Here is a 23819-nt window from a genome sequence, read left to right on the forward strand (position 1 = left end):
TCACGTCGAGTTCCATTTAAATACTTCAATACAGAGAACACTGTAATTGATGGGATGTCATAGTGGGTCATTTTGCAAACATCAACTCGAGATGTAATGCAATCACTATTTTCAGTATAGATATGGTGAGATATAGTGAGCCTATGTCGTCCAATGATCAGGTAATACACCCTATTACACAATACTTAATATTATCAACAGGTAAACTGTAATTATATTAAAGATAATCGCTACATAATATTGCATCACATGTGGTATATGATGCATTACTCATGTAAATAATAGAGACATGTACAAAGAAGTCGTATCACATCAGATTTTTTATTGCTGTATGATATATCGTGGGTGAATTTTCTTTTTAAAGACAAAATATAATAATTCCATGCTAAAGTCAAAATTCAGTATGGGAAGCACACTGAATGTTTGACATATTATTACATTATTATATGATGAAGTATAGTATTGTTTGTGATCCCTAGTTTCCATCGAGAGAGATAAGGCTGACGTTTTCATTCGGAGGTAGGCTTCTAAAAGGTAATAGGTCTAGCTTGTATGATATATCTCATCAATTCGTTATCATGGTTTGCAAACTATTCACAGATACGCTTAATTTCCGGTCACGAAATGATTAATTCGACTTATGAGTATGGAACGTTGAATTGAAATTGGATCCCGTTTTAACTAAAATTGCACAGACGATTATCGAGGCCACAACTCTATTCTGAAAAACAACTTAATATACGTGATACAGTGGCGTGTTGGTCTACCATCACTAGATGATATCGTTCGCAGAGTTCTGGATATATAACACACTGCAAGTAGTATGAAGTAATGATGCACGTATATATATACACAGACCTGTTTTAATCATGTGAATTCAGTGTTTTGCTCTATCTCCCACTGTTTACCATAAATGTAGAATATGTAAGACAATTTCTTAAAAACCAACCAAAGACATGCCCCGCTATACAAATAGATTCAATGCATACACATGATGAATTTCTTTATGGTCATTCAAAATAGGACAATTTGACTAATCTATCGTGCTGTACCACGCTTGCAGTGATAGATTCAATATATTTGTTGTCCATGAAAATCGATAAAAACTATCATATAACCATCACTTACAACTGAACCCCGGTATTGAGTAACTTATAAACGATGAGCTGACGTAATCATGTTACATATATGTACACTTTTTTCAAAAGCCGAGAAAATCCCTACTATGTAATCAACGGTTATAACAATGTCAGTAGACATATAGTAACACCTAGTGCATGCATAGACATCAACATTATACAAGGACAGGTTTAATGTAAGTATATTTACCAGAGAAAATCAGCTTGTGCCACTTTAGGTACGCCGTAGTGGCTTGCGATTTTGTATTGGCGTGATGTGTTCACCTGATCTAACAGACCAGTGATCAGTGATGTGTGCATGTCATATAGAGAGAAGCATGCCTGATTGCATGCTGTCATGATCAGAATCTTAAACATATCTAGTCGAAATGTTCAAACTTTGAGGCGTTTGTAGCTAAAATAACTCTCCTCTTGGCAAAACCACCATAAAGGTCAACGCAATACTTCCAATCATATGTGATTGTCATGCAAGCATTAACGAAACATTACTAAATAGTAGTTCTTTCATATAATAGAATGTATCCTTTCTGGGCCCCTCGTCCTACTTAATGTACATGGCTGATGATTTAAAGTTTAGATATTACAATATTATCAAACCAAAAGCTGTCACATGATCGAAGCAGTACGAGGTTGGTGGCTTTCTGGGATTAACCAGACAACCTTTATGATAACGTAATGCAACTGAGAGCATATCTTAAATTGGAACAGGCTAGAGGACACGATCTCCTTCCATGTAATTTGATTGAGGGAATAATTGCTAGCTAAACATTAAATTTGGTATCGCCAAGGTAGTACTCATTATTGCCTTGATAAAGTTACAAGGGGTCTGAGTAATGTCGTACTCACGGATTTTCCAACATGGTACAGTTACAAATACAGTTACCCATGTCAATAAGGAAGAGTGGACATCTCCTGGGGATACTTCTTGATTTGCCAAGCCATTTCTCAGTTAATGCATATAGTCAATATAATCTGTCTGTATGCATTGCGTGCGTGACGCTGTAGACTGTTGTTCAGCTGATTAGATGGAATGCAAATCGATGTCTGAAATCTCCCCAAGGCATTTTTATATGCTTAATAGAAACTCGTTGTGTACAGAGACGTATTTGAAGTGTAATGCAAACACATATGGAAAATTGTTTGGAATTCGGGTAAGAAACCTTGAGTTTATTGTTTCATAGTCTGTCTGTCTGTCTGTCTGTCTGTCTGTCTGTCTGTCTGTCTGTCTGTCTGTCTGTCTGTCTGTCTGTCTGTCTGTCTGCCTGTCTGTGTCTGTCTGTCTGTCTGTCTGTCTGTCTGTCTGTATGTATGTATGTATGTATGTATGTATGTATGTATGTATGTATGTACGTATGTACGCATGTACATGTATGTATGCATGTATGCATGTATGTATGTATGTATGTAAGCTAATCAAATGATATGATATTCCTATAACAACAACCACGAATATCAATTGTTATACTAGTTTGCATTGCATTACATAAATGTTGATATTATAAAATCGACACGATGTAAATGTACATTTTAAACAGTTACAATATCTTCTTTTATCACTTAAGAAATGCCATTTATATATAAATCCAAATCATTTAATGCATAGTAAAAGCTACTGTGTTTTTACATTAAAAAGATCTGTTGTAGTCTCTGTTCTGACTCAGTAAATTAAATAAACGTCTGTTATTGTCAAAATAATCAATGCTCGTTGTTAAATATGATCAAGTAAATATTTCCATCGTTGGTTTAAGGAAATCTGACAATATCAGAGGTCAAGTGGGGTCAAATGGAGAAAATTACGTAGGAAATCTTTGAGCAATTTTATAGTTAACATGATACGTAACATGTAAAAATTTTTGTTTTACGTTGATTAATTTTAACTTTAATTAATTGTAACAATCGTAATTCTTTCTGATTTTGGGCAACAATTATTACCGTAATATAAACGTAATACAGGTGAATTCTAACCAATAATTTAAGAGAAATATATATTTTTCGCCGAATAATAAAGTTCATTTTCAATGAAAGTTTTGTGTCAGCTAGCTACACGTAAACTGTTACAGTACTTTCCTGTTTCGCAATCTAAGCCAGGGAATAAGAGTTCAATCATTCTTCGGCATCATGAAAGGTAATACGACTGAATGTAATTTCAGATATCTGGTGAGTGCCAATTGCAATCTTTCAAGGTACACGGAATAATGCTTTTTCCTGTAGGCAAATACGAAACTAGGCGATGAATAGCCCGTTCACATAGTGACCACGTGTGATGTAATTACGACGTTCGGTACAAAAGGCTAGTAAATGATCAAACATGATGATCAATTACTTACTGGGTAACCTTTGACCTTCAGGAAAGACAGAACACCTGGGGGGAAAGATGAATTACTCCCTTGAGGAAAACAATTCCGTTACTGTGACTAATATAACTAACGACAATCGTCGACCAGTATATAATATATCGATAGCGAGGATATGGGTAGTCTAGTATGGTACATTATCATATACTCTGATTCAAAGTACTAGTAAATGTCTTTTCGTTTATGTTCCCTTCTGTTACGGTTTCCAGAATGTGCATTCATTCGATAATGATCAAGCGAGATCATAAGGACTTTAAATGACCATGTTTGATGCATTAGCACAGAATAATCTAAGAAAAGAGTAAAGCCCCCAAAATTACTAAATATGCTAAACTAATGTATATACGATATCATATGAGATCTAAAATTCTAATAAAATGCCCACCTTAAGTTACATAAAATGAATGTTTTGTTTGTTTGTTTGTTTGTTTGTTTGTTTGTGTATTTGTGTGTTTGTTTGTTTGTTTAATATTCGTTCTGTCATACATAACACAACCTGTAATAGTACTATCGATTTTTGGTAGGGAAAAAGATTCCCACAATGCAAAGGTGAAGATGTAAAAACGTCTACATAACATATTACATGTATAAAATCACGATCATATATGTATGTCTTCATTTGGTGAATCGACATATGTAATGTATATTTCATCATGATAATATTTCAATGAATTATGCTCAGTAATGAATTACACTGCTGATAACAATATACATTGAAATTGTTCACAAACACATCAAGTAATGGGTGTTGGCTTTGTGTCTGTCTTGGGATTGTGTAAGAGTGTGTATTCGTTTAGATTTCCTGAATAGGCGTATGATTTAGGTATGCTCTGTGTAGGTGCAGATGGGGTGTGGGGTGTGAAATGGGCGAATGTTTTATGGGCTTGGTTTACGTTGAAAAGCCAGAGTTGTAGATATGCTGCGTTAACCAAACCAGTTTCAACCCTGCTGCACATGTATAATATTTTTAGACCACACAAGATGTCACATATATATACAATTAGCATATTTATTCTTGTAATAAATACAAATAATAACTTGAATAAGGTGCAAGCAATAACCATCGAGAAAGGAAACACGTAAAGTGGTTGGATTGTCAATTGAGTAAGACCTGTACTCTCATTAAACCATCTCGATAGCTTTAAAATGAGCGAGACGTTACCTAAGGGACTATCATCCGAAGTTGTACTGATTATCAGATAAGAACGAATTGGAAGAATAATCTGACAATCTAAATGTACAAGACTGAATCGTAGAAATCAAAATGCGTGCGACGACGAAAAGATGTCACGGAAGACTGTGATAAAATGTAGGGAAAATATACTGTTAGAAGGTGAATTACAAACCATGATCACACACTGTTATACATCGAATCGTGTCTCTATAAACGATTCAGTTCATTTGTAATAACTTCAAAAACTGTAAGTTTGTACTCTTTATTACATGCATTTTACAAAGTAACGCAAATTAGTTTTCTTTGTTACACCACCACTGGCACCCAACTCAATTTGGCGCCAAGCTTCGAAGTATACACTTTGATATTTGGAGTATATTTTCGGTTTTAGACACCTAAATGTTGTTTTAGAAAACTATGAACGGCGAGATACTACAATTGTAAACAGTAAAAGCTCTACCTAAACTGAGCTTACTGTCTGCGGAGACAATATTTGAGAGCTATACGAAATATTGGGTCAAGGCAATTCATACCATATTTGATCTATTCGTTTTAGAGACAAATTTTCGCAGATCTTCGCAAATTGGAACCATAGCCTTGAAGGATATCCGGGTGTATCTATAACATTGATCTAATATGTCCTTGCTGACGTGGCAAGGTACTTACATTTTGAAACGTCTCCAATCTAAAGTAGTCGGCGTTCGCTTGATCTCCAAGGCATTTCCGCGTAAAACATGCACTGTTGATCAATCTAAAGATTGAAACAAATTACTGAATTCGAATGAAGTGTAAAACATGGCTTTCAACTGAATTCAAATTACTCTTCGTAACATATAATTTTGAATAACACATCGTTGTAGTCTGAACGGTTCAGCGTCGGTATGCTTATGAAAGAGTACATTATATAAACGGGAGGAACGCCTAGATCTTTCAGGCTACACATCGTAGTTACTCTCTCTTTATCATGTCAACATATTTCATTCGTTCTATTCATAGACTTCTCAAAATGACACCAATACCCTTTTTATAATATGTTGGTAGCATTTAGTCATGTCTGGCATAACAAAAGTAATATTACACCTTATTTACACCTCTGTTCCTTCTGACCTACTCAATATATTTACTAGGTTTACGACACATAGTGTCCAACTGTCCATATGGCAAGTAAAGATTTACACTCCTTTGAGTAAATCGTAGTAAGGTGAATATGCTATCAATCGTTGTTTGCTTTGTTGTATTGGTTTGCCAATGCATCGTGTGTCTAGTCATGTATTATCAAATGAATGTATACAGTGCTCAGGTGCTTAATTAGTGAATATTTTCTTTGCACTAATTCAAATCCTGATGCTAGGCAGCCGCTATCACAATGTATTTACAACGTGTCGTTAGATATACTGTATCGTGTACACAAAATGAACGTGTAGCATGAATGGGGAAAAATGAGTTACTGTATTAAATATTGTGTGTGAGACAAGATGATATGTAAACTGTTGATCCAGCTAAATACCATGCCAGCATTCAAATAAAATGTTAGACAACATACACACATTGTCATGGCATACAGCTAATTTGTCTGAACAACCATCTGCGAAAACTCGGTTGCCAGTACACACTAGACGACCATTTATGCAACTTGCACTTATTTTTTCATACTTCAACGTTAGTCGACTAATATTCTTATTTTAAAACAACAGCAAACGAATAGAAAGAAACAAAACATACAGTCTGGAGTAAATGCATGAGTTCTTCAATCAAAAACCCCTACAGACATTTGTCAAACATGATGTGAGCAAACTTAACAATTACCCCGAAAGCAAATCAAGAAACCAAATGCAATTTACAGAAAAATACTAGATATCATTTTTTGTACTTTCTATAAATATAATGTGACCTGAGAACATTTTCTTGTCTTCCCGTCTAATGGGAAAGTAAGTTTAGGAAATCTAAAGTGCATATATGTGCATTTTTGCTTTGATATAGTACTCTCTTTATCAGAGATAGCAATGAGTTATTGAATTTGTATCTTACAAGCAGTATTCATTATTCGCGACTCTGTCTCATAAATATTGCTATCTATATGCACTGACAACCTAGTTGGCTGTTTTTTGTTTTTCATAAATCGCCCGTATATATAGGATTACTGAAACGAGCGCCCAATCACGAAATATGAATAGAACGTTTATTTTCCTTTTCAAAGGACTCCATTTTCTAAACGTCGTCCCAATTTCTGATACATAATTCAACATGGCCGCTGACATGCAATTCGCATTTAGTTCTTTTCATGTAATGTTGATCTGACTAAATTGATGCGTGACAACATTTCAGACAAAAAATCATGAATAATGCTTGAGTGTCTTTCATTCTTTTCTTTTTTTCAAATTGGTGATAAAAACCGAGTACGATGGCAATGCAATTCCATCACAGCTCTATTCTGGTAATTTCGAAGCAGGCAATTACCATATACTGGTCTCTGTAAATCTGACGTGAATTCTCTCGAGATGTAATCTCGTGACCCCAGTACTATCAGACTTTAAGTGTAGGAATGCCAAGACGTAGTCACGCGTGATCGTGACTTGGGTTTAATAATATCAACACATCATCTACCAGACTGACGTGTTTGAATATAAAGCCATAACTATCATAGAATATCGGAAGATTAGTCTTATCAAAATTTGTGACTTTTAATTCCTTCAAAAAAGGCATACATGTATGGTTCAATTCAAAAATAAATATGAAATTCGTGCAAAACAGACTTCGTATCGTGTAAGCTTATTTATTTTCAAAATATTTAACGGGGAAATCGCTTTGCTTCCAAGAACTTAAATTAATAATAATGTACCTGCTACACTCAGACGAAATACTATCAGCTTGCTTAAAGCACACCCGTAAAAACATAACAATTTCCTTGTGATTATTGTTGGTTTTTCCCGCCCTTGAACTCGCCCGTGGATGGCTATAGTGTAGCTAAACCTTATCTCAAGAGGGCGCGTGTCTTGCTTCAAATGTCAGTGTTATGAATTTGATCAATTACCATGATGGTTGAACATTTGATTCATGTATCTACATTGTCCCTGTCAATACGTCTGATTCCAAACTTAGTTACACCATTCACTATGTTTAATTATTTTAGACTGGTTGTATGATGATATCGCTGATTAGCCTGTACATCATGACATGTAATGCCAACACGTCTGAAACTAGCTGTATTGACCCTGGAATTATGGTATGATAGGTTATGTATCGTACACAATAAATTAGATTATATATAGGTTATCAAACGTGCGCCGAATGTACCCAAGCTTTTTCATATTAGGTATGTTTATCATTTCAAATTAGATTATTTCCAACATAAAGTTGATTTTAGTAAAATTGGTGATCTAAACAGAGTAAGTCTGTTAGATTTACATTTGAATCAATAGAATGTACATGGTATACGTACACATTCAAGGTATTCATAATGGTTGTACTGCTCTTATACTGTACGAACAATACTGTACGGGTAAATTCTCAGTACAATTGAATTTAGTTGATGAACTGAATATATGAGGATTGACATTGAAATGGCCTTCAAGTTTTCATTTTCTTTATAAACGACACGAAGGAATTATGGGAGGGAGCTACTAACATAGCTTTAAGTTTATGTGATCACTTGGTTCATCGTACCCTTCATACATTTAGAAACGATTGGAATAAAATGACTTTATCGTAAAATGTTATTTTTCTGATTTTCCTCATTGTATAATATTTCTTTTCCAATCTTCCATTAACTTAATATCGGGAAGTGCATAATGAAAGGCATAACTGAATTGTATTGATATAGCCAAAGTATGAACTGACGTCGACAGCCCTTTTGCGACTGTTATATGACATTGTGACCGATTGCAACATCGTATACGTTTTATTGATCGAACATGTGGGTGTTTTGTTGGAGGAAAGTTTGTTAAACTTCAATATGACATCCTTTTGTGGCAATGAGCACAAACAAACAATTGCGTATCATCCGTTCATTTCCTTTGTTAAATATCTTGTGTTATTTACATTACTGAATAGCTGGTATGATCTAACATGTAGTGTACACAATGTATTATCAAATGTAAGCCGAAAGTACATCAAGTTGAACATATAAAAGTATTTCACTTGAAAGTGTGCAGAAAGATAAACTTATCTATACGTTACGATAACATACTATATCACAAGACATATTAACGACATAATTCGATGAATCAGTCAACCTGTTAAAAACAAAGCGCCGCCAAAGCAAGGAAAATGAGTTGAATTTATAGATATATCTCGAAATTTGCGAGTTATTGTTGCAGACTACAAAATGGCAAGCTTACGGTACAGTCTTGTAAGTTTATGGTACAGACTACAAGATGGTACAGACTACAAGATTGTAAATTTATGGTATAGACTACAAGACCGTACGTTTATGGTATAGACTACAAGATTGCAAGTTTATGTGCAGATTACAAAATTGAAAGTTTATCGTACAGACTACAAGATTGCACTTCGGACAACGAAATATATTATTTACAAATGTCATCATATACTATCGCATGTAAAGCAAAGTCATTGTGCCCTGGGGAACATTTTCTTTAACGTGTTATCTCTACACATATGAAGACTTCACTCCCACAACATACGTCAATTTTGAAAATGAGAGATAGCTCCCAATTGGAGTACTTCTCCTACAATCTCAATAATACCAGCTATAGCACTTCACTTTATTAATTTCTGAACACACACACTAAATATTTCAATACGTATTAATAAATGCACTACCTGACGATACTTTAAATTTGAAATTCCTTACTTCAATTGGCCAATAAGTAATGAATGAATACGGTGAATATGGTGAATGATCAGGACTTCGTTCACTCGATAAAAGCTTCTTACAAATGACAACTACGTAATATGTACATCATCACAACAACGTCTGTATTTATGATTTCAATATCAGTAATTACTGTCGTTTTTCTAGGTTAACGTATATGAAAAAAAATCTTGTTTTTTCCGTATTTCTTTCGTGATATCTTCAGTCGATGATTTTATTTTGTCCTAGGATCGCACACAAGTAATCCAAACTGTCTTAGTTGTGATAAATGTCTCCAATCATGGTAACAGAAATGATAGTGGCAGTCTTAATACACGTAGTAGTTCATAGTTAGGTTTACCGGTATATATTTCCGAAGTGATCCTTTGAACTCATCAATATACGGATGGACTATAATTTTAAGCCACTCTAAGTTGTTAGAATTAGATATCAATTGGTCGATAATCATTTACAAATACGATTTACTGATAAGATCTACTGATATGATTTACTGTAACAATAAATAAATCGCTAGCATTGCATTAGTATGCTTTAAATCAGTAGTGACAGGTATATCATTAATTATCAGTTGGTATATCAATGATGACGTCATGATTAATTTTGCTATATGAAGTGATCAACTTTGACTCAAAGTTTTCATATTGTTGGAATTAATTTGTTTTGGCTATGTTTGATAGCTTTGACGTATGTGATATTAGTCGTTCATCCGTTCTATGCGCTGATTGGCCATATCCCACTATCGATGTCACTCGAAGAAAGAATCTAGCTCTGCTCTTGCGTAAGTGTCTGAACAAAATGTTTACTCAAGATATGTTCCTAACTATAAAATAATATACTCATTGTTGAACTCTCAAAACCTCCTCGACTACTCCTAGGTTTACCAAGCTGATTGGATTATCCAATACTAATATATTAATAAAGATATTATTTTAATCAGTTATACCGTTCACACACACACACTTGTCGAAAAAAGAACAAATTAAATTGGAATTAAAACAAATTAAACTGGAATTAAATTTCCATCTGCAATGCCTTCTTACACCCACCCCCCTCCACCGCTGATTGTTTTCCCTCAACAACGTCAGTATGTTAATGTCTTTTTCAGTGTTAGGAAATTTGGCATGAAAGAAATTTAAATCATTTTGATGACAGATTATCAATGTCACTTATCATAATTTTAGGAACAAAGTAATTGACAAAAGCAAATGTGGGTTAATTCAGTCCTTTATAACAAGCAATAAAAACATTACAAAGAGAAAAAAAAACAAAAAACAAGCAATGGCTATCGTTTACCATTAACAATGCGTGTAGCGATCAGTCATATGAGATTTCAACAAATCTGTGAGGCATATTAAAGATTATGTACATCCTACAAGTTATGTCAAATTGCTGCTTCGTGAAGAAGTGAGTCGTGAGTTTAAGGGTGGTCATCTTATTGTTGTAATTCTACCTTTGCAGAATTTATATTCTACCTTTGCAGGATATATATATATATATATATATATATATATATATATATATATATATATATATATATATATATATATATATATATATATATATATATCCGTTTTTTGAAGCCTTTCACTTCAATTTTTCATTACTGGTGTTGACCTTTCTTCTTTGAATCTGCTTATAAGTAAACAATTATGTATTCGTCTTCACTATGGCTTCAAGACAGTCACCTTCATCCCTATAGAAAATGTCATATCATATATCTTACCTTATCAGTTGTCATTCTTCACATCTTAGACAGAAACGAATACCGAGGAATATGAAGTATGGTGCCTGAAAGCATTAACTAAGAAATGTATGTGTCTGGATATTGACGATTCATTTATCCTTATTGCAAATGGTTTGTCATGAGATTGTAATTACTGTGTTTGGGTTCAGACATGACGCTGTTTATACATGTCGCCAAACACCTAGTTAAAAATGAATATATTTTATTGCAGTAGCTCACATGGGTGTCAAGGCACAATATTATAGGTACTAATATCGTATATCTGGATATGTCATTCAAGTGTTAAAGTTTAATGTCCTTTGTTTTATTTTTATGACGCTCATAATTATGCCTAACATATTGTTATCTTACGAAGCTCATCTCCTATGCATGACTTATTGTGATTTAATTATTGTAACGACCACAGCGTCGCATGTTTGAGCCACTTGGGTTTTGACAGCGGAGCTCTGAGCATCTGTCTCTCCTGGCTCTGACTTTGGAGAGAGGCCGCGAGGCCGAACTCAGGGCTTTGATAAATAAAGTCTATGTACCAGTTATACATACATCGTATGCAGTTTATCCTTTTAAGTTTTACTACAGTACGTGCTGATCTTCAGTTTTGATAGGTTGATATAATACTATGTCATTAAAAAAAATCTTCAAAACGTCCCTTACAGTACCGTCACCCTGTAGAGTTTGTTTTCAATTAAAAAACGGGATTGGGATATTTTCAATATCACTATTCGTTTGCTTGAATTAAAAATAAAGGTGACCATCCAAGAGTCATGTTGCTCCGACGGTGAAGTTTGCCTGTTATATATCTCGTTCAAATTTGTGCATAATTTCAGTTCAAATTACAAAGACATAATAATTATAGATAATATTTTATTTATTATTTCACCGACTTAAGAGAGACTAACGCTGACAAATGAATGAGGCCAGTAAACTAAATTCGTAGTTATAGAGTGCCAAGTACTTCGATGAAAAATGATATCAACTAATTTTAAATTTTTGTTTTCTCTGTATTTTCTCTTGCACAATCTAGCATTATTACAATCTGGGTCGATAAAACAATTACCATTATTAGTTATTTATTATCATCAACGGCATTTTCATGCATATCATTTTGGAAAGAATTGAGTTTATAAATTTATAATGAAAGTACGTGTTGGCAAATTAAATGTATTTCCATTCGAATGATTTATTGTTGTTCATATAGTGGGGGGGAGTGAGTAGATTTAATGGATCATTTGTGAATTAGCTAAATATCTGTATGGTAAACACGTAGTATTCCTAACACATTTCGACAACTGGTCTTCCTCAATTTTCCATGATGAAATATTCACATGGAAAAAATTTGTCTGCCACTTTACTTTTATGCACAGATTCAATAAGGTTAAATTTTGACATTTTCCTCACAAACATAATAAGGTGAAACTGAATAGTTATCCTGGAAATGTAACGACATGATTATTCAGCCTTTTTTTGTACAGACTGAAGAAGTATGAGTGTAATACCGTATTTGAGGAGACGTCGTGGCGCTACATGTATGACCTTTATAATAGATGGTGGCAGAACGCAGGGTTTGGGTTTATTTATTGAAAAGATAATATCACATTTGAGTGTATTAGACAGATATCACTATATAAATTCATATCAAGCTAGTTGTGTACAGCTGTGCACTTTGACCTCGAGGACAGTGTGGTAATTTAATAGATTCTGCGAAGCCAACTGAATGAAACGATGTATACTAAACTCTGTCGTTAATATGCGATGGATTTGTCAAGGTAACAAAAGGAATACTATGCCTGCAAACATTTTATATGAACAACAATAAATCATTCGAATGGAAATACATTTAATTTGCCAACACGTACTTTCATCTGGAGTGTGTCTCTTTCCTTAGATCTCACATAACTGGAAATGTGGTTAAATGATGCACATATTTATTCAATCCAGATCTTTGCAATGTAGTACATCTTCATGTGGCAATGTACTGGTATTATAAATTCAGTCAAAAATATCACAGCGTGAAGGGTAGATGTGAATTTAAAAACGCTAAGCACTCATCATCTTCTTCAGCCTTACCACATCAACGCTTTTGTCAGGTTGTTGGGTTTTTTATTTTTTTTGTTGACAGAACGCCGATGTTTAAATGAATATCACACGAGAGTATTTTCCATCTTGTTGTCATGACAAATTGTCAGGTCAGATTTCGGTGAACTGCGAGGCAATTTATAACGCTCATCCTGATTGGTTACTTGACGACATATTTTTCCTCCCATATGATGATAAATTTGATCTATGATTCAGACCTGCCCATGGTTGTCTATGAGAGAAGTGCTGGAAATTACAATGACCTCAGCTCACGAGATGAGGATAAAATCAAAATTTATTTTCGGGTACACATTGTGACTCCTGAAGTATTCTATATTGGAGAGTAATGTTATTGTGCAAAATGTTGGTATATTAAAAGGATTTCCAGAATTGACAATACTGTAATGATTGATTGATGATTCAGATCTAAAAACAGAATAAGATGGCTATGACCCCAGTTCTGAGACGATTTTCTCATATTTAGCACACGGACTACATGTCTAGTTAAGCTACAAATACAGGATTTTAATGTTGCACAACGTTAAGACAAATTTATTTATGGAAACAAACAAAGACTTCTCTGGAAGACTTTAAAGGAAGGCCACTTGCATTTCATATTACACGTAATTATTTCAATTCACAATTGCTAATTTCATTAAAATAACAGTAAATACTCACATTTATTTAATCAAGTTGTGTTACATGTTGTCAATACATTTTAAGGAGACGGACACATTTGGCCAGCAAATAATTTCGGGTGCAAACTTCAAACCTATCAGCTTTACCCTATTTTATCTTTAATAGTCAGAAATCTTAATAGTTGGTGTCCGATGACTAACCTTTGACCTACAGTTATGTAATAACCCCTACCCCTTGTATGCATCACACCTACTAAATTGGCAACTCAGTGACTACTTGCACTGTCATCGGTAGGTTTACTGAAACCCACAAGACTGTGATGAAACCAATGCTACTGCAATAAAACTCGCGATACTACAACAACACCAACGAGACTGCAATAAAATCCACGAGACTGTAATAACAGTCACGAGACTGCAATGAAGCCCACGAGACTGCAAAACCCCCAGGGCAATCTTACCCTAGGGGGGCAATGGGAAGCAAGTCATGAAGTCCAATATCAAGAAATAATTACTGGCTAGAATGGTTAAGCTGCAGGATATAATTGGACAGGTGGAAGTCACAGAAAACTAAATTAAGTGTCACCTGTCCATATACAACACCTACGTTGTGTTGTCACATAAATTAACGATTTTTCATTCTTCAAGATAATGAAATATATAATTTCCTTACTGTTAGGTGTTTTAGCTGATAATTTAGCTGATGATGAAGTAAATTTACATGATAAATTGACAATAAAATATGAGAATATCCTTTTAAAAACAGCATTAATTTAAAAACAACTTCAATATCTGTATCTCATCTCAGATGTCTTACATATATGACGAGTCGTCTAGTTTATAAAAAAAAAACACTTAAAGTTGATACAGTTCTTTCACGTGTCTGTGATATTTTAGCTAATTTGAATTATTTATACACAAATAATAATCAGGGGTATTTCATCATCTCACCCCTGTCTGTCTGTCTGTCTGTCTACTGTCTATCTCGTTGTCTCGAGCTCTCTGTCTCTCTGGTCAGCTTGCTAGCTGCCTGTCTGTCTAACTGTATGTCTGCGCATGCCTGGCTGTCTGACTCCGTCTCTCTCCGTCTCCCTATCTTGGTTAGTCTCGCCCCTGAACAAAATGCTTGAATTCAAAAGTGTACAGTCAGCGGGTTTACTGTGTTGGGTGAACTATAGATGGATGAAAGCTCGGCGGAAATTTAAAGGCCTTATGGGAAGTTCACTTTCATTCTGCGCAGAGTGTGGGGCCAGAGTCATTCCCAATAAATGTGCTACATAGGATTTATGATGTTATCAAGAACTCATTATATTGGATTCGGCTTGAATTGATGATGAAAGCAGTAAAAACACCATCGGGCATCCCACCACTGAGACCAGTCAATTATCGACCACTTGACGATCTAATAATCATGCATTAACTCTGTTAAATGAATGATGTCTACTTCAAACCTGTCTTATTTGATTCATTTACGTGTAACTTATGTGTCGCGTTCTTCCAGGTGGTGAAGACGACGAAGTGTCTCTTGGAACACTAGTACAGAAAACAGTACATGATAATGCAATGGCAATACATTTATCCAACATTATATATAATAGATTACATCGGTCTAAAATAAAATGCAATGTCAAAATTGTCCCTGAAAGGAAAAATGTTTTGTGTGGCAGAGTTGATATACAAATGTACAGATATTATCATAATGCAGGATTATTATCTATTATTTTATCTTGATTCTTATATTCCAGGGTATCAAGGCTTAAACCTTTTGATCAAATCATCATAGTGACAATCCATCTTTTCTAAAACACCTGACATCACATAAGTTCAAAATGAAGTAATGATATGCAATCAATGCGTGTTCGCTGAATACTAACAATATATGTGACACCTGTTTGCCATACAAAGTATTAACTACGTAATACAAGTGTCATGACCTTTACTCTTTATGCCGGATTCTTGTAATTATCACAATTTATGTAAATCATATTTCATAGCTGTGGTTCAGTGTGAAGCTGTCGTTGAACGTGAAATCTGTCGCCCACAAAACAAGCAAATTTGAAGGTAAATAGAGTGAGGCGATAAATGCAAATACACGAGTTGAATACATATTATCGGGTCCCACTAACAGCGTTATAGCCAAGCTTTAGAAAATGTGTATTAACGACTTGAGACATACGAGCGGAGAGGTGAATCAGTTAAGTGGTCTGTCTCTGTAATATAGACAACAGACGTTCGTGTAGCAGTGAGAAGAGTGTAATTAGGCGGTACTGACGTTATGTCGGCGATAATATTCTTCTCATTGGGTGAATTTAAAGCAAACGAGACGAAAACTGTACAAAAACACACAACACGTGACGTAGAGGCTAGAAACCATACGTTCAACTAGTATAAAATGATATAAATAGAGTAATGGTGCACTTCGTTCCTATTTTACGTTATCTGATATTATTCGGCCCCAACAATCATGAAAGAATTTAATCATTGTATTTTCGTTTATGTAATACAGTGTTGTTTGGGAATGTAATCATTGTACTTTAATTTATGTAATACTGTGTTGTGTAATACTGTGTATGGTGCCAAAAATGAATTTCCGTATATTTTCTTGATAACAAATATATATTTTATCTTATCTAATATCTAATCTCATCTCATCTCATCTCAGCTTATATTACGACTTGTTCCTAGAAAATCCGAAATGGTATTTTGAAATCTCCACAAGTGACAGTGGCTGTAAATAACGCTGATCTGAATTGTTGTGATGTAATGGCGTATTTATAATGTCTGTTGATCATTTGTCATGGACACTTTAACGAGATTAAAATCAGTTGAAATTACCAATTATTCACCAACTATTTAATTACTTAAGGAGATGCATTATGTTGAGATTATTTACACTAAATGTGTCACAGTCTTCCTGTGATTTGTTTAGCTTGGCGCTGCAGGTGTTTCAATGAGGTATGGCAAGACGAAGTCTTGCATTGTATATAATTCACGCCCTGTTGCAATTGTACAAATTGATAGAGAGCTATGTCAAATTGTCGATTCTATATATATATATTTCAAGGGTGTGTTAAATTTTATTGTACGACATGATTATCATAATAAAGTACACTATATGAACTTGAAAATGCAACGTGTGTTAAAATCACTCGCAGAGTCATATCAATCACACTTCAATTGCACTTCTTATTATAAACATCGTGTGGATATATAACAGAGTTGACAAATGACAACTAATGAACACTTAAAAACTCAGTCTCTTGTAAAGTATTAACAAATGTAAGTAATTATTGGGGTGAAGGTCATAACGATGATATAACGCAAACCTACTGTCCACCCAAATGGATTTCATCTCCAAGCAATTAAAGTAGCATGCTCGTCGTGATATAAATAAGTAAATGAAAGATAAAACATCACGTTCAGTTTAGTTCTAAATAACTTACTTCATCGTGATAACGCTATTTTGGAAAAGAGAGAGAGGGGGGACTTTTTAAGTTATTTAGTACTTCTAGTAAGTTCGTCCCATGTACGAACATGTACAGTATATGGCAATTACCCATAATTCAAATCAATAAATTTGAATTTGAATTCCTACATATGTTTTCTACAATTTTCAACTAAATCAATTAGTTATATAAGTGGAGTATTAGTAGCTTATTAGAATAAAAAGAATTGAGATCAAATAATCAAAATCCTGCATTATATATATATATATATATATATATATATATATATATATATATATATATATATATATATAACTCGGTGAGTATCAATCTGCTATATATAATATATATATATTATATATATAAAATAATAACATTAGTATATGTTTACACCATGCACAAACCAAGTTGAACAAAAAATGTGGCATTTATACAGTGGTTGTCTATGTCACGACAACGCGTGTCTACGTCATTGGCTCTACTCTGTTCGAAATATGAGTCAAACCGTTCAAAATTGCCCTTTTCCCCTGATAATAACTTGATGTCCCTGATATCCTAGTAATTATAATATCATGCTAGGGTCACCACATAAGCTCGAATTGGAAATTTAAATATATTATTACAATTTGTGTAAACAATAACTGAATAATACTATTCTTTCGATTTGATATAGAATGATCAACTTGATTGCGTGGTCAATATTGTGCAACTTTGGAGTTCATGATACATTTGTAAATTGTTGTGTAAATAATATGTATGGTTGGTCTTTGCATTACTTGTTATTATAGTGTATCCCATGAAATCTTAGTTCGCAGCCCACTCGTACTCGGCATGGCATGGTAAGGTCTTCATGCACGGTGTATCATCGCGTCGTACGCCACGGTTCATGCTAAACTGGAATACTTTAAGATAGAGAGTTTGAAATCGTTCACACGTCACAGATTTACAGTTCATTAGTAAATTACTTAGCTTGCCAAAGGCTACTGGTCTTGTTATCATCATTATATATAAAACATCAAAAGTTAAGTCAGCCTGCAGGCCTGTATAAAGCTAACCATCATTTTACATGTACACGTAGGCACATTGCAAATCCAAATGATTTCATAATTATATTGTAACATCGTGATTATGGTCCAGTAATCATTCAAACTTCATAAAGGAAGAGTTGATTATATGAACTAGCTAACTGTGGTTGACGGTCCTTGCTTTTTGCGCTACTCAGTCGAGAAGAATGCGTGCCTTCCACGTTGTAAGAAAATGTTGCAATGATCTCATAAAGCCTGCCCTCTCTGGCAAATTCTTTGTAGCGAACACATAATTAATCCTTGTATTAAAAGGCAAGTTTGTCGTTTATCAAGTTTCAAAATTATTTTGTTGAGTTTTTGTTTTGTTTGTCAATCCTAGAGATCATTATGCTGTGTAAATCAGGCGGGAATCGTTTCATTTCGGTCACGTGATCTAATGAAATATGGCACAGACAACAAATTCTAATGACGGCGTCCATGAGTCACGTGACTATTCATCGAAATTGAATAGCAGGAGCACTTCACACACATTTAGCATTAAGCTCGATCGATTGCGGGGCTACGCCGCTCTGGTTCTCGCTATTATTCCTCAATTTTTCCTCCATTCAGCCTGAAAATACTCGTGACCTAAGGTTTTTCACAACTCGTCAGCGACTCGTAGTGACAAAGCCTCTTAGGTCACTCGTAATGTCCTTGGCTGAACGTAGCAAAATAGTGAGGATTAATATCTACATATAAGTTTATTTATTTATTTATTTATTTATTTATTTATTTATTTATTTATTTATTTATCTATCTATTTATTCAATTAATGGAAGACCAACCGGAGCAAGTCCCATTTACAGGCTCCTAAGAATGAAAAACACAAGAAAAAGACAAGAATACAAAACACACAAATATGTCAAAACAAACGAAATTAACAAAATGCACATAAAACACATTACAAGGCAAATATATAAAATTAATCTTGGACTTGGACTTGGTGAACTTGAGATGACAATCTTGCAAACACGGCATTTTCGAAATACTACAACAGAGATCATTATAAGTTGTCATACATCTCTGGTTGGCACAGGGTTTAAAAACTTTGTTTGTACATATACAAAATACTGACAACTTAAGAATGAGTCATGTGGTTTCATGACACATCATTTATAATAAATAAGTTCAAGGTATGACGTTATAATATGATCAAGCTATTTTCTTTTCTTTTCAACGTATCTACTTGAGTAAAAAAACAAACACAGGAAAACTTAATTCAATTATTTATCAGCTCACAATCATTGAGAGTGGAGTGACTTAGACAAAAATGTGTAACTACTCTACGTCATTCTTTCCGAAAACGACTGCCTCGTCTTAGTTTCAAAATTCAAAAATGAAACTATTTTAGCAACGACTCAGCTGTTAGAAGTGCAAGCATATTATTTGGTTTGATGTATTACCCCCCCCCCCCCCCGAGTGTTTTGATGCACGTCGCGTTAGTGGTCGTCAACCATGATAAAACACCATGAACATAGCTAAAAGGGGGTATAGCAGCTGAATAGCTAGACTTGATCTCGTAGATAAATGTTAAATATATATGTGTAGCATTGATATCGTTAGTGAATTTAAGCAGACGAAATTTCCTGAAAAATGACTTCCTGTTTGTATGAAAGAAAAGCTTTTATCCGTATGTATTTCAATGCCTGGAATCTGTTCAATAGGCTCACAATCCTATAGTTAGGCCGGAAATCTGAAAAAAAAGTTCGATTTTCAAACTAACTAAATAATCATAATTTCAAAAGGTTGCCTTGACACACTCTGTATTTCGTTACACGTCTGCACGTAGACAATCTAGGGACTACGGGTCTTAAGACCCAGGTTTTTGAAATGTGTAAAGACAGATTTAAAGGTCGTATAAACGCATGAATTTACATCCATTGGGAGACCATCGAAAGTGTTAGCATATATAAGATTATGAAAACTGTATTCAATTCTTTGATAACAACGACAGTCCTATACTACTGTACTATAGTGACTATCTTTTAAATTCACAATCAGCGAACAGGTATGTCGCCATTTAAATACACCTCGGCACAATGAGATTGTAGCAAGAATCATGATTATTTCCAATTCGTTAAGTAGTATAACATAGCCTTGAAGGGGGAATACGTCGATTTTGAAGCTATACACCACTATTGGTTGCCATGGAGTAATACCCTGTAATGGCAGTATGTCTCCCCAGGGTCTCCCCTCTTGTAATATAAATTGATACTATTCCTTCTGACAGAGTTGGTACGATTGCTTCATTTCCCACTGGGTTACAGTGTATGCAATTGCGTCATAAACGAGGTATTTGCACCTCAAAGCAGCATGCAATTTTTGATTATTCTATCCTGGCATTCACCATAACCTTTCTAGGTTGGTGTTCAGTTTGATATAAATCTACAGTGTGTGCAGTTTTTTGTTTTTACACGGATGGAAATTTAAGTAAATCTAAATAAGTATCGTATTTAGGATCTCATAAACCTTTGTTTCAAAGTTGCTATCTCATAATGTAAGTAATTGCAACTTTTAACAATTATATCCATTCAATAGAATCTATGCTTAAATATTCATAATCTGATAATATATAAGAAGATTAGCTACAAATCACCATGCATTCAATCTATAATTATTCCTTTATTAGGATTAATTATGACCTTACATATTAATTTATAACATTATTTTTTCGCACTTTTTTATATTACAGTGACACATATAACATACACACCGTTCCGGTCTTTAAAAGTGTTTGCAGATTCTATAACATATATTGTAGGCCTGCTGTTATAGTAGAAACTGTCATGCATGTGCATTTTAGATGTACCGATTCTCATAATACAATGCGGATAGCTATACTGTTTTCGCTTCGTTTCCAGGACTACAACAAGTATGATTTCTAAATGAGTTACTCGGGAATAGTTGATATTAGTACTCCCTCGGCAAAGAACTACGATTGATCTAAAATAACAGTATTTGCCATACAGATAAATAACAAATATCTCCTACCATAAGTCTGGCGCCAGTCGGCGCTGTGTTAGAAATTGGCCTCGATATATAAAACATGCTTTGTACTTTTGACAAACGAAATGTGATATTTATGTACTCCTAGCATCTTGGTTTAATTTAATCCAGTCATGTTCAGAGTAATAAAAAATGAATATGTCACGTGATGTTCATCACTTATTTCATTCTCCAATATATTATATATAACTGCTTAACAAAGCCTATTACAGACGTTTGTCACATTATTATGTATGTGAGCACTTCATCCTACAATTGTAACTTTTATCTCTGTGAACTAAAAGTATCTTGTACTTAAAATTTAACATAAATATCGTTGAATTCGAGAGGTCGAGTTAATACTAAGTAAACTTCATATTAAGCTTACATACATTACAGCCGTACCATATGTAACTATTTCAGGCGATAATGCTCGGCACTTGTGATTGAATTCACTAATCGTTAACAACGACGCTATTGCATGTGGATGAATTTGATGCTTAAAGTGTTTAACAAATGGGCACTCTTAGGTCGACTCCTGGCAACTGATTTCGCGGGGATGAGTCAAATTGGCATAAAATGGCTACGTGTACAAAATTGTTATGGATATCGAAGCGCACTGGATTGTACATTGGAATTCAGAAAACGTCTTGTCGGCCACGCAGTAATTGTTAATCTCTTGATCCAATCATGTGTAAAATAAGATAAGTACTTGTCTGGTTATTACTCTGTCTTATGATGTGTATTCTAAGTGCAAATGCCCTCAATACCACATTTACCCCTGCCCCCTAGTTTAACTCTCATAGGTTCGGGTTTTGACCGGTACCTGTCGCAATTACATTTTGGCGAGTGTAATATTATAGTTGAATATGATAAATATTTCACTATAATGATAAGCTATTGTTCACAAAATGTATATACTCAGTCAATGTATATTGACATCAAATATTGATATGTTAAAGTGTAGTATGGCTTTGTCTGAACAATGACAAAGAAACGGAAATATGTCAAACTCGCAAGGTTTGGCGGGAAAATTCAATTCTCAAAAAGCGTTGGGGTGAATACTGATTATATGTTCAAAGTGCATACATGTCATTTATCAGACTGGATAACTCCAACTGCTAAGAATTCTATTTCCGTGTATTCAAATACAGACGAGACTTTTTTCGTTTAAAATGAGAGATTGGTCACTGGGTAATCATGCATGCACCTTATCTCAAGAGAGCGACAAATTTGATTAATTACTTGATAAAAAAAACCGGGCGATTCTTAATTCACCTGGACAAAGAACTCTCATTTTTGTCTTCGTTTCAAGCATGTGTTCCTCTATACCTATGGGAAAGATTGGTTTTTCAAATTGGTCTCATGTGAGGACTCCATTGGTGGAGTACCAGGTGTTTGTGACTGCAGACAGTAATAACCTTCGCACCACCAGGTGTTCATCAATGAGACTCAGTGTGTAGAAGATGATGTATGAATCAAGCCAATGGTCTACGAATTCAACTGCTAACGTTTAATTATCACACGTCTCCAGATTCCATCAGAACAACTGCAGATGTAGTCTATTTACCATATCCGTATATTGCGTGCGTGATTCACCCTTTAATTCAAGTAACAAAGGACTGGTTTTGTTTTGTTTTGAAAAATTAGCGTTTGCCAGTTTCTCGATATCGTTGTGGTATCTAATTCTCCCTATAAAAGTATATCATACATCCGTCGCCAATGCACTATCAGATGGGTATTGAGTAGACACGGGTGAATCATAATGTGTTCGAATGGTTGACAACTGTTTCCAGTTGAATGCAACGACTGTACATATTGAGTTTAGTGAAATATGTAGAAGTTGATACACATCGGGTGATTCTCACACTTCACATAATAACTACATATAAGTCGTCTTGAAAACCCAAGAAAAAAGGCTTTGAAGTGTTCATCACTATCGACATTTTGGATTAGCATTGAATTTCTTGCAGGATGAAAAAACAATGAATATCAATATCAAGTTCAGTATTGTTAGTGATTCTACAGCTAGTGACGTCATTTTTCATGGAAGATCCTCGTACTAATTGAAAGTGTCAAGGTCATGTTTCTACATCAAAATTGAAAACTATAATTACGATTTTTGGTAAAATTGACAAGTTAATCGGAAACTATTATGTATGTATGACATCCTCTAAATTGGGGCCTAATTTTCTCAAATCATTCTTTTTATGTCATTAACATGTGTCGACAGACATTTAACTCAAATAAACACACTGCAATGATGTATAGTCGATCTGATCGATTTCGACACCGGCTGATGAATATTAAACACATTTATGATTACCAGTAGCAATAAAAGTGATCGTTACATCTATTTGACCTA

This window comes from Glandiceps talaboti, chromosome 1 (genome assembly GCF_964340395.1).
Source record: "Glandiceps talaboti chromosome 1, keGlaTala1.1, whole genome shotgun sequence".
Classification (NCBI taxonomy): domain Eukaryota; kingdom Metazoa; phylum Hemichordata; class Enteropneusta; family Spengelidae; genus Glandiceps; species Glandiceps talaboti.